This window comes from Moschus berezovskii, chromosome 7, assembly GCF_049115385.1.
Source record: "Moschus berezovskii isolate FMDL1 chromosome 7, NW_MosBer_1.0, whole genome shotgun sequence".
In the NCBI taxonomy this organism is placed as follows: Eukaryota; Metazoa; Chordata; class Mammalia; order Artiodactyla; family Moschidae; genus Moschus; species Moschus berezovskii.
The window spans coordinates 6,016,198-6,028,945 of NC_142466.1; the positions used below are offsets into that span (position 1 = coordinate 6,016,198).

The 12,748-nt window shown below is 53.9% G+C and overlaps 1 protein-coding gene across 6 annotated transcripts in view; it reads left to right on the plus strand.

The window, feature by feature from the left end:
- PALLD (palladin, cytoskeletal associated protein) overlaps positions 1 to 12,748 on the plus strand; it is a 367,111-nt gene that overhangs the window by 290,117 nt on the left and 64,246 nt on the right. Inside the window, exon 1 of one of the 6 annotated variants that reach the window (XM_088837806.1) lies at positions 4,548 to 4,672. The exons of 4 other annotated variants lie outside the window; for them this stretch is intronic. The gene's annotated coding sequence lies outside the window, so the exon portion shown is untranslated. Of the gene's footprint in view, positions 1 to 4,547; positions 4,673 to 12,748 lie in introns of those variants that run through there. One more of the 6 variants, XM_088837807.1, reaches the window with a different exon arrangement.

The window sequence follows — 12,748 nt, forward strand, 5'->3', positions numbered from 1 at the left end:
CATTTATCTTCTCAAGGGCACGCCAAGGGAAATGCCTTTCCATCATTTTACAGATGAGAACGCTGCGTTCAAGGTCACGGCAACAGCCTAGGAGGGACTGTGGCTCCCGCTGGTCTGCCTCTGTGAGTTGCCTGGAATCCTCTGCAGGTTCAAGGCCTGCTGTGCGCGGGCGAGCTCAGTCTGTTCTCCTGTTTGCGTCTCACCATCTTTCTTTAACTTCCACAACTGCAGCCCTTCTGGCGGCCACGTCCCTCTCACGTGGTATTTCATGTCCACTGGGTTCCAGTCACTTTTGCGCAAGTACAAACAGCCCATGTATTCTCCCCAGTCTTTCTCCTGCCCTTGAAAAAAAGTTTCGTACAAACTGAAGAGCCAGAAAGCTCTTGGCCGCTGGAACACATGACTCTGCTTTTGTGTTGAAAGTATGGATTGTCCTTGGAGTTGTGCCCTCCCTCTACCCCACCAGCCTGTATTCATGGTCAGATAATCCACGGGCTTAGCCTCTTGAGGAGATCCATGTTTTTAAGTATTTTGTACTTTCATTAAAATAATTTGATAGTTGACACAGGAACATATGTTTCTTAAATGATGCAGTTAATTACAAACAGTCCAAACTCAAAGTGGTTCAAGACTTCTTATAGGTGCTCATTTTAAACATGCATAGAACAAAGGCTGGTCTTAAACTCTCCTCTCAGAAACATTTTCCCAAAAATATTATTATTTATAGTTGGAACCCAAATCAGTCACAATCTAGAACTGCCCCGCTGTTTTCTTAGTCTGTTGTTGTTTGCTGAGCATATCTGGAATTCCTTGCAAAAGTAATCTCTGCAATTGAAGAAATGGGCCATAGAGCCAAGATCTTGCAGGTTTTAAAAACTCAACAAGAGCTAAAGGAACAGGTTTTTAAAAATAATATCAAAGCGCCAGAAGTGAGTGGAAATAGACTCTTATACTGAATTGCTATCAGATCATGTGTTGCATTCACCATCCATCACTGGGAGGAAATACATAGCAAAAACCTCCCAACAGAGGCTGTGCCAGCCCACTGGCCAAGAATCTTCTGAGAACATCCCAAGGTTTGGGTAATTCTCATTGAAATATTATTTTAAGCAAAACACCTGAAAATATACTAACATACTTTTACTGCTCCATGTATGTAAAAGGAAGGGAAATAGAGATGTTTGGCTTTACATATTAGAAAAACACGGTTGGGTGCTGACTTGTGGTGGTAATTTGTCCGCTGGACATTCTGTGAGAGGGCACCGTATCCCCTTGGTAAAGCATTAGCCCCAGCTCTGAGCGTGTGTGACACAGGGGCCGTGTGGTGCCTGCCGGCAGTCAGGGCTCTGTGCCTGCATCTAGAGAGAAGCTGGGCGTCTGCCCCTCCAACAGGATCATGTTTCTTCAGTGATGCCGTTTGCTTTTAGCTGTCTCTCGCCATTTTGCTTTTTAAACACCTGCACTTTACTCGTTTCATGAGAATATGAAAAGGAAAAAGAAAAGAATGGTTTGAAAGATCAGCTTCACTGCCCCATACTCCTCTCCAGACAGACAGCTGAGCACAGTACTTCATCTCAGATTAAATCTGAACATTTTAAGCTTAGGTGTTTGAGCCCAAGTGTGCCAACTGACCCTGGAGATGGAAACTGTAAAGGAGACTCGGCCAGATGCCCCCCCTCCCCACCCCCAGGGGAGGCAGTGAGGGTCCCAGATGCAGCCCCTGGGGTGAGACTGGATGCAGGTGTGTTCTCTACCCTTTTCTGCTGCCTCCTCGCCAGACAGTTCTAAGATGGAGCTCAGGGACAGTGAGGAGGAAGTCTAAGGAGAAGGGTGCTGGTCAGGGTCTCAGTGTGCACGAGGGGAGGCGTGTTCTTTCTCAAGCTTGGCAGCGCTCCTATCAGCACTGAAAACACTTGTCACAAATCCTGGACGTGCCAGCGTGATCGCTAAGATGTACCCACGCCTCCACCGCTTCACGCATAGAAACTTTAAAAGTTGAGAGTATTTGAAAACTCACTGTTCTCAGTTCTGCTGGACCTCAGAGAAGTGGAAACTGGTCCCCGTTTCTGGGCTCCTGAGTTGGTGTAAGGCAGTGGTGGTAGATCTCTGGGTCACGCTTCCGTGCTGCCTCCAGACAGGAGCAGAATGGATGTTTTCAGGCAGTTCACCAACCCTATGGGTCTGAGCCATCCTACACACTCTCCCAAGCAAGGTAAACACTTGAGGTGCTGGTGGTGGTTATTCAGTCATCCAGTGGTGTCTGACTCTTTGTGACCCCAGGGACTGCAGCACAACAGGCCTCCCTGTCCCTCACCATCTCCCCAAGTTTGCCCAACACTGATGTCCATTACATCGGTGATGCCATCCAGCCATCACATCCTCTGACACCTTCTTGTGCCCTCAATCTTTTCCCAGCATCAGGGACTTTTCCAGTGAGCTGGCTGTTTGCATTAGATGACCAAAATACTCAAGCTTTAGCTTCAGCATCAGTCCTTTCAATGAGTATTCAGGGTTGATTTTCGTTAGAATTGACTAGTTTCATCTATTTGCTGTCCAAGGGACTCTCAGGAGCCTGCTCCAGCACCACAGTTCAAAGGCATCAATTCTTTGGTGGTAACTCATGCTTACCTCTGGAGGAGGGCATGGCAACCCACTCCAGTATTCTTGCCTGGAGAATCCCGTGGACAGAGGAGCCTGGTGGGCTACAGTCTATGGGGTCACAAAGTCAATCACGACTGAGCACCTGAACACAGCACAGCACACAGCGGGCTTACCCATTATGTTCTTTCTGTGCTTACAGAAAAGAATTCTGTGTTGAGAATGGACTTCTACATCATAAAATCATAACATTTAAGAACTGTAGCTTTGAAGTTCATCAAATTAATCCCATTACTGTGAAAAAAAACTTAAACTCCAAACTTTCACAGTTAAAACGGCACAGACTACTAATCCTAACTCCCATTTCAGAATGTCAACTCCAGCCTTCGAGAAAACCCTGCAGAACACAAGTATCCTGTATCCCTAACGGCCACTTGCCTGGGAATGAGCACACTAAAGTTGAAAGGCAAAGTTAAACAGTGACATCCTGAGCTTTTTACCTCTGTTCCTTGCAAAAATCAAGAGAGAATAAAGTCGTGTAGTAGACCTGGAAAGGTGGCTACCACGTGTTGTAGGTTGCAGACTCATCTGTGAGTGATGCTCTAATCTGTGCGTTGACTGTGTTGAGATGCATGGGTGGGAGTCTGGACAAGAACAGTGCACCCTCTAACAGTGTTTTATCTCTGAGGGTTCAATCACAGGCAAACATCCTCTTTGGGTATCTTACAGACATCGTGTTTAATCTAAAAATCATTTATTTCAGGGAGAGAGAGAGATGGTAGAGTTCCCGTGTCAGGTCTGTGAACCCAGAAACCCTATTGTTCCATATTAATAGTGAAGACAGGGATGGGATTACTGGACCAGTTACCGCGGTCAGTGGCCTGCACACCTAGATGGAAATGGCTGGTGTTTTCTTGGTGACCATTTTACAGAAAGGGCCAGGCACAACCCTGGATGTTCAGCAACTGTGAACCGTTAGTGTTCATCTGTTCGTTTTTGTGAGCTGGTCCTGAGTAGGAGAGCTGTGGCTCTGCTGGTCAAGGAGAGGGTGCTGTGTAGGAGCAACAGGTCAGAAGTAACTGCTGCCCCAACTGCTCGGGACGCACAGAGCCGGGGTTAGTGACGGGAGGAGACGCCCACCGGGCTTCAGGTGGAGTCCACCGAGAGTCACACGCTTCACACGAGGAAGTCTGCAGTTAAGGAGTCCATTTCCTTCTTGAAAAGAGTTCCATAGAAATTCCTGCGTACTGGGTTAAACCAAGTGACTCGGGGCCTCTAGAAGTTTATGACCGAGAAATCACAGGACAGGGACCGCGTTCCTGAGACATTGCGAAACCGGCCCGCCCAGCGCTTCTCACCCTCAGGGCCCTGAATTCAGTTCCTCATTGATAAGCGAACAGAGTGAACGGATTCGTGGAAGCCTAGAAAGTATCCCCTCTGCCCCTTAAAAAAGAAAGAAGCCTTCCACACGATCTTTGTGCTGTGGGGTTTAAGCGCGGCACCGACTCTGATGGCACTGGTGGCTTGGGGCTGAACCCTGGACCCCCGCCCGGCGCGCTGGAATGTGCCCGGAGCCCAGGGACTAACCGCTCCTCATAAAGGAGATAAAAACCTGGAGCAGATCACCGAGCAGGCAGCCGACATCTCTCTTGGCTTAGAAAAAAGGTGGAATTCTTTCCCGTTATCCATTACTCCTGGAAGTTTCCCGAACGCCTATTTGTCCCAGTGCTGCCCGGGACTCGGGGCCGGCGCGGGGGGCGCGGGGGCTGCCTTCCTCCGGGCCCTCCCCTCCCCTCCGCACCCTCCTCCCCCCCCTCCGCTCCCTCCTCCCCCCCCTCCGCTCCCTCCTCCCCTCCGCTGCCCTCCGCCCCCTCCGCCCCTGCCCTCCTCCCCCCTCCTCCCGCCCCCAGCGCGCCCCGCCCCGCCCCGCCCCTCCCCTCCCCGCGCACTCTTATTGCCAGGGCGCTCGGGCGGGGCGTCGGCCTCCGGAGGCACCCCGGCGGGCGCGCGCTCCACGCGGGCCCTGGGCCGTGGCTCTGAGGGTCCGGAGCGGCGGGGCGCAGCCGGACGGCAGGTAGGGCGTCCTTGCGGACGGGGAAGGCGGGATGGGTCGGCGGGCGGCAGCCCAGGGCCCAGCCCGCCGCGGCCCGCGCGGGCGCAGCGCAGCTCGGGGCGCCGGGGACGGCTGCGGACCGCGGGCAGGGGCGGGGGTGGCCTCGTTCCGCCGCGGGCGGCTGCGGGAGTCGGGCCCTGCCTTCACGCTGCTCTCTGCCGGCGCCGGCGCGCCAACAGTCCCAGCTCGAGGGAGGAGGCGCCGGCCGGCCGGGGGCGCGGGGCCGGGAGGCCGTGCGCTCGCAGCCCAGGGACCCCGCCGCCCAGGTCTGGTTCCCCGCGGAGCGGGGTGAGGTTGCGGGGGGCGAGTGTGCCGCGTCCGGAGCCGCCGTGCTCGCCCGGGGACGCCCCGAGGCCCCAGCCGCGCCGGGGCTCTCTGCGCTCCGAACTCGTCTCAACTGGGTCTGCAGGAGCCTGGACAAGCCCGGGCTGCTTGAGACCTGGGGTCCCGGGGTCCCAGGGACGGGCAGAGTGGACACACCCTGGCCTGGGAGGCGGGAAGACGCAGCGTCTCCGTGGTGGCGTGCGCGGGGAAGGCCGCCCCTTCCCATCCTGCCCCCCCCGCCCCCCCACCTCCCCGCCCCTCCCCCCCCTCCCCGCCCCTCCCCCACTCCCGGCTCGCAGTGGTCTGCGGGCCTCGGACACTGCCGGGCTTTGCCCTGGAGAACACAGTCTTGGTTGATGTTATGAAGGGTCTTGTCGCAGTAACTGCCACTACCTAAGGAAGGATTGGTCGTCCAGAGGGTGAATGTTGGTTTGCTTCTGAGCACAATACAAAGTCATCAACTTTTTACTGACTTTTCTCATCACCAACGAAAGAGGGGCTTTTTCTCCTGAAAAGCTGGTAAGCTTTGATTTAGTGATGAGAGGTTTGACTGAATTTTGTCAAGTTCGACTGAATTTCTTTTCCCTGGTCCGTTCTCCTGGGTTTGGTTTAGTAAAAGTAGGCGACCCTGTGCCTTGGAGTGACCGGCAGACTTACATCTGGAGAGAGAGATGAGGTGGCTATATCAGAACTAGACCATCGCTATATAATCAATATATGATCAACACACTTTCCAACTTACCCCTTAGCTGTATTTTTATTTATTCTGTTTATTTTGTACAAAGTAACAGTTACTTAGTGTTCAGTCTACTTTGTGTTTTGAATTCGACGGAGGAGGGGATGTTGCCTGGGGCCCACACTACATCCCTTAGTAAGAAACTAGGCGTCTCCAGTACTCTTGCCTGGAAAATCCTATGGACGGAGGAGCCTGGTAGGCTGCAGTCCGTGGGGTCGCTAAGGGTCGGACACGACTGAGGGACTTCACTTTCACTTTTCACTTTCACACATTGGAGAAGGAAATGGCAACCCACTCCAGTGTTCTTGCCTGGAGAATCCCAGGGACGGCGGAGCCTGGTGGGCTGCCGTCTATGGGGTCACACAGAGTCTGACACGACTGAAGTGACTTAGCAGCAGCAGCAGGCGTGTGAGCATCCTCACTGCCTTGTTGGCTGTGTGAACGCTCTGTGTTTTGGGTGAAGAGTTGGGGGTAGATGATTGACAATAACACAGCTTTGTCTTCTGTGGCTGTGAACCATGAATCATAATACTCCGACAGTTGGTCTGGTCTGTAGCCTGCCTGATGGAATGGTGTAACAAGTGCAAACTCAGTGAGTTCCCAGGTGAGGACACCGACTTGGGGAACAATAGGTCGGTGTCCTAGTTAAAGGAGCCCTGGGGCACTTCATTATAGGCTTGTGGGCTCTGGGTTTCAGTTGACTCTTGGAGTACCGGTGGAATGCCACCTACCACATTGCATTGCACTTGATCTTGAAAAACTTTATTGTGTTATTTTCTCAAGAGCTGTAATCTTTGTATTACTTTTGAGAATAGTTCCTTTTTTTCCCCAAAATATTTTCCATAGACCGTAGTAAGTCTTACACTCTCTTACATTTAAAATCACTCATTATTACTGAATTATGAAGTATTTCCTGGAAATTATCAAGGAGTCTGCATTGCTCAAGATGCTGGAGTCATTATTTTTAAAAAGTTACTAATTCATTCACACAACTATTGACTGTCCAAACAGTTGTTGATTTTCTTCCCCCAGTTTCCAGATTCCATTCGCAGTCGTTCAAAACAATGAAGATATGTTTTAGACATTGCCATCTCCTTTGCGTACATTTCATGTAAACAGTTTCATATCAACATGAATGCTTTTTCAGCGTGTTTCAGAAGATCCAGATAGACACTGGGCGATGGAGGTTTATTTCTCAGACTGCCTCCTTTTCTTTAGGTGGCAAAGTAATTCTCTTCCTCAAGCAGATGAGGGGAGCAGAGACTGAATATACACTACTGAGCATGTCACTGAGCACGTTTTCCTGTGAATGTCTTGCGTTCATGCATGTCAGCTCTTCGAAGACACAGGGGCAGTGGAGTGCCACCAGGTCGTAAAGATGCAGGCTGGAGGACGCAGAGTGGGCCTGGGACCTTCTGCTTGCTGCCTCCCAGGTTGCTGGCTCTAGAAATGCCCTGCAGGGTTGCACTTGGTCGGATTTGTCTCCGGGGCAGCTCTGGTCAGGTTGTGTGGAAGGATGGAGGATGAGAGGTGCCGGGTGAGAACCCTTTGCCCCAGGAGAGAGCAAGAGCTGGGGCTTGTAGGAGACGCAGGAGGGGAGCAGCAGGAAGGCAGGCCTGAGGGGTCAGGAGGGAGAGACGCCTGCTGACGCCAGTGCCCTGGACGGCTTTCTGCAGCCCCCCGATCACGGGAGGCCCTTTCCCCCTCCACAGGACATCTTCGCCGCTGGCAGTGCTTTACGGTTGACGGTGGTGGGCGACCCTCACCCTTCTGACTTGCGTGTGTGGATCCCGAGGATCAGGAGGTGGGCTGAGAATGCGGTGCTTGCTCACGGCAGTTCCATGTCAGGTGGCCCAGCTGCTGGGTGCCTCCTCTGCAGGAAAGGAAGGCGCTGGTGTCAGCATGGCCTGGACTTAGGGAAGGCGGAAAGGCATATGTGATAGGAAAGATTTCCTCCTGAGGGAGAAGCTGCCCTTTGCAAGCCAAGTGTGTCAGCCAGAGAAATGAGCAAATAGTGGTTTTAGGAGTTTTTGGTAAAACTTTCTAATTTTTTTCCACATAGACGTGTTTGAAACAGAGCGATAAGGAGACATACAAAAGAAGACATGCAAAACCATGTTAAAAAGAACTGACACCTGTGGCCAGGGGAGGAAGGAAACTGGGGGAGGCAGCTGCCACTCCCCGGACGCCGAGGGGCGCGTATCTGTCTATCTAGAATGGGGGCCAGGTGCCCACACCCTGTGGGAAGGAGGTGCCCTGGATCTCTGGGCACAGACTGTGCACACTGGCCAAGTCTTCGTAGCGCGTGAACCATAACCGCCGTCCACTCTGGGATGGGCCGTGTGGGGAATGTGTGTCTGTAAATCCTTCGCTGGGAATTCTGAAAACTCTTCTGTGGAACTGTGTCCCCTGTGGTTGGCTTCCCGGGACAGGTTAGAGCATTCTCCTTTGTTAGTGAAACCATAGCATGGAGCCGCATAGATAACATAGTTTTGTGGGGAATGCACTCAGAACTCCAACTTGATTTATATTTTTCGAGGTTCTAATTCCAGCTGCTGCTGCTAAGTCACTTCAGTCGTGTCTGACTCTGTGTGACCCCATAGACGGCAGCCCATCAGGCTCCCCCGTCCCTGGGATTCTCCAGGCAAGAACACTGGAGTGGGTTGCCATTTCCTTCTCCACTAATTCCAGCAACAGTGGTCAGAAGGCCCCTACCTTCTGTTTCTCCATTTAAACCCTCAAAGATAAGGCACCTAGAAAGAGACATTTCCTCTCACGCTCCCCGTGTGCCCACAGAGACCTCACCCTGGAGCCACAGAGCCGGGGGTGGAGGGGGCATAGCTGTAGCTGGCACCAGAGGGGGTGGACACGGCGAGCCCAGTGGTCCACCAGGCAGGCCGGGCCCTCCTCTGATGGCCTGTCAGCGGGGGCTGCCTGATGGTCGACATGACCTGTTACTGTGAACATCATCTTTCCTCCAGAGCCTGCGCGTCAGCACTGCTAGACTGTGGTGTGTGTCTGTGAAGTCAGGTTCAGAATCTTTAATAATAGAAAGAAAAGTCCCAGGTGTTTTATTCATTCACTCGTTCCTTTTTGATGCCAGTGCATGAAAGTCGCAAACAAATGTCTCCTGGGTTCAGATAATTTGAATGCTGATGTATAATTATAATATTCTGAATGACCGTATTGTAAATACCATTGAGCACTTACCTCCTACCAGAAAGTGCTACAGTGTGTAACATACTTTATCTCATTTAATCCTCACCGTAATCCCACGTAGTAAATACTGTCAGCATCCCCATCTTAAAAATGATGCAAGTGAGTGGGTAAGAGTTTGCCCAGAGCCAGCAGGTCTGCAGAGGCAGGGCTGGACAGGTCTTGCTGGACACGTCCCAAGCCCCAGGCCCTGGCTGGACTCTGGGAAGAAAGTCGGGACCCAAATGGACACCTCAGTAGGCAAAACCTTTGCCCTCATGCAGCTTGTCTCCTAATGATGGGAGACAAGCCGTAAACAAAATGAGCCAATCATCCAGGGCTGCAGCTAGCACTGTGCTGGGGTTGAGGGTGGGGGAGGGGATGGATCCCGGCGGAAGGAGCAGCGGCGAGGCTGGGCATCTGTCCAGGGAGGCAGGAGACAGGCGGAGGAGCGGCTGTGGACAGACAGAGCAAGTCTGGGAGTGAGTGGGGCAGTGGCGCTCCTCCAGGCAGGGCCTAGCACTTTGCAGAAGCGGCTGTTACACCACGGCTGCCTCGGCCTAGCATCCCAGCCAGGTGCCTTGGGAGGCACCCAGGCGTGTGGACCAAGGGCTTGACCTCGTCCGCCTGTGTCTCCAGAGAGACACAGGGACAGCCTGGGTCAGAGCGCCTCATCGAGCACCTCAGAGAGATGGCCCATCTGTGGTTCCGGAAAGTAGGCGGGGTCCGCGGGCCCAGGGCAGGTGTGGATAGATGCAGCAGTGGGGCAGGGGTGGGTGGAGGGGAGGGGGGTCTTCCTGTCTTCTCAGTGAAGCAGGAAGCAGGTCTTGCCTGCAAGTAGGGGTGGGGGTTTGCCGAGAAGACGTGTGATGGTCACCTGGAGAGGCACCTGCTCCTGACTGGTGGTCTGTCCTGGGCCCAGAGACTCACCATCCCCTGGGCCTCCGGATCAGAGGGGCTGCTGCTCTTCTGCGTGCCTTGCGTGGAGTGAGCCTCCACTTGGTGGACGGGGGTCGGTGTCTGCTGAGTGGCCGCTGCACTCCCCCTCCTGCACGCTGACCCAGACCTGTCATTGCGTATTTCCACCCTGGTCGCCAGTGGTTGCTCCCTGCTGTGGGGTGCTCTGGTGCTAACGGTTCCTGAGACAGCAGCTGCTTCTGTTGGTGGCTCTCTCGCTGAGCCCCGCTGCTCTCTGGAACGCTGAGGTCGGGTCTGGGCTGTGCGGCCGCTCACCTGTGTGCTCTCCGTGTTGCTCCCGGGCAGGGACCTGAGTGGAGCCCCACCGCTCTGCATGGCGCCTGCGCTCTGTCGTCTGTCTCCTGCCAGGCGACCTCCTCCTGGGGCAGAGGGGCCACCAGGCTGGTTGGAACCATGCTGGAAAGACACTTCGGTCTCAGCGAGCTGGTGGCAGAGGAATCGATTGAAGGGTTTGGAGTCATCGTTCATTCCCTAGTTAGAAGGTGAGCTTAGCTGCACTTAGCATTAGTGGTGTGTGAGTGGTGAGGGCAGCATTGTGCCCAGGGTCCTGCTGGGCAGTGAGTGAGGGCAAGAGTTGGAGCAGCCCCGAGGGAAAGGCAGATGGTGTGTTGGACCAGAGAGGTGACCGGGAGGCAAGTGAACAGCCATGTGTGGTGTTCTGGGAGGTCGGAGTTGGGCAGAGCCGCAAGATTATCACCACAGATAATCCCTGGGAGGAATAGCCCTGCCCCAAAGTAGAGCGGAGAGGGGATGTGGGACTCCCAGCGTTGGAAAGTGGAGTGAAGATCGTGTCACCTGACTAAGTTCTGGTCTGAAAAACCTGTCCAGTGAAAGAGCATTGAAGTAAAGCATATCCAGTAAAACCGCAGGTGAACTAACTCAGGACTGGAGTTGGAGGAATTTGTGGTAATGTTTCCACCTGTCTTCTGAACTGTACATGGCTGTGTGTGTAGGACGCGTGCAGTATCTGAGGCGCTTGCCGAGCGAGAAGCGAATTCAGGTGCCCCCCATGCTCTGCTCGGGGCTCACACGGTTGTGTCACACAGTGAGTGCACACTGTCTGCACCAGCACCTGTGAACTGTCTTAGCAGGTGAGGTCAGGATGCGCAGACAGGGGACAGGGCTGAGTGTTGTCTCTAAAGGGAGCTTTAAAGAAAAGAGTTATTTTTGAGTGTGGTGTGTCTCTGTTGCTGCTCAGGCTTTTCTCTAGCTGTGGAGAGGAAGGGCTGCTCTCTAGGTGCTGTGTGTGGGCTTCTCATTCTGGTGGCGTCCCACGTGAGCACGGGCTGTAGGGCACATGGACTCCAACAGTTGCGGCTCCTGGGCTCTGGAGCACAGGCTCAGGAGTTGTGGTGCACGGGCTTCGTTGCTCTGAGATGTGTGGGATCTTCCCCGGTCAGGGATCGAACCTGTGTCTCCTGCATTGGCAGGCCAAGTCGAGTCTTCACCACTGAGCCACCAGGGACACCCCAAGGGGAGCTTTTATTTGCAAGAGAGAGTGGTACCTGATCCCGCAGGTCTCTTTGCAAGGCAGAAGCATCATCCAGGGATGAGATGGAAGTGGTCCAAGCTCAGCATCCCTGGCCCCTCTTGCTGCGTAGGCGGGGGGAGGCGGGGCTGTCGGCTGCAGACACACAGAATCGTACTGCTTCCCCTCAGAGCCACTCTGCGGCCGCTGTGCGCTCCAGTGCCCTCCACCCGCACAGAGCTGCCAGGCTTTCTGTACCCCGGTGGGCATCATTGCTCCAGGGCACCAACAAGTGAGAAATTATGTGGAATGAGTTGGTACTTGGAGACTGAGGAGAGCCCGAGTATGCACCCGTGACCGGCATATCAAGGTCAAAAGTGTGGGGCCCCAGGGCTGGGTGTGAGGCCAGACTCCCGTTCATGTCACGGTTCAGGACCTTCATGCTCCCTGCAGGGGTCTGGGCGGGGCCGGTGTCCTGCGCTCCACTGGACAGATTGACAGAGTGACGCATGCACTCGGCCAAGACTTCCTGAAGCTGCCGGGGCTGGTCCCCTGGCTCCTGCTGGTTTCTCTTTTCAGCTCTTCCCCCAGCCCACGAGGGTGGAGCAGGGGGCTGCTACACTTGGAAGTGTGCACCCAGCATGGCTGCAGGGTTTCCTGGGGGCTTCCTCACAGATGGCAGATGTGGTAGAGTCATATCAACAGCGCTGATTGCAGGTTCAGGAGGAAAGCTGTTCAAGGTCAATGTTACATGTTGAGAATCCCAGACCCCGGCTCACCTGGGGAGGCAGTGCTCGTGGAGGCCCCACCCCCTGCAGTGTCTCTCTGCTGCTGTAGCTCCCAAGCCGGACCCACATGGCTCTGCCCCTCTGCCTGGGGCTCCTTCTACCTGTGGGTTTATTTTCTTTCTAATCCCGTTGTTTTGATCTTTTTAGTTACTAAGCCAAATGCTTCTCTGAAATGTGAATGAAGAGCGGGATGATCAGACGGGACTCCTCCGAGTGTTTACTCAGTGCCCCCGTAGTTCAGTTTTACTGCTGGCTGTACCTGAATCTGTGATCGGGGTGTATTTGAAACGTACACTGACAGCGAAGAGTGCCGAGGCCTGTGTTGTGTTGTGCCGCGATCGTGGCCCCCTGCATTTGACCTAAGAGAGCAGTTGTGTGCAGTCCCGGAGTCGCACGGCCAGGCTGACACTGCAGTGAAGGCTGAGTGTCTGGGGGGGGCTGCTCTCAACCTTCAGTGTGAGTCTCTTTTACAAAGTGGCTTTTGGGTCATGTTCTGACTTTGAAGTAATCCATTCATCCTTCCATCAGTGTAATTAGGTCTGGTTTCG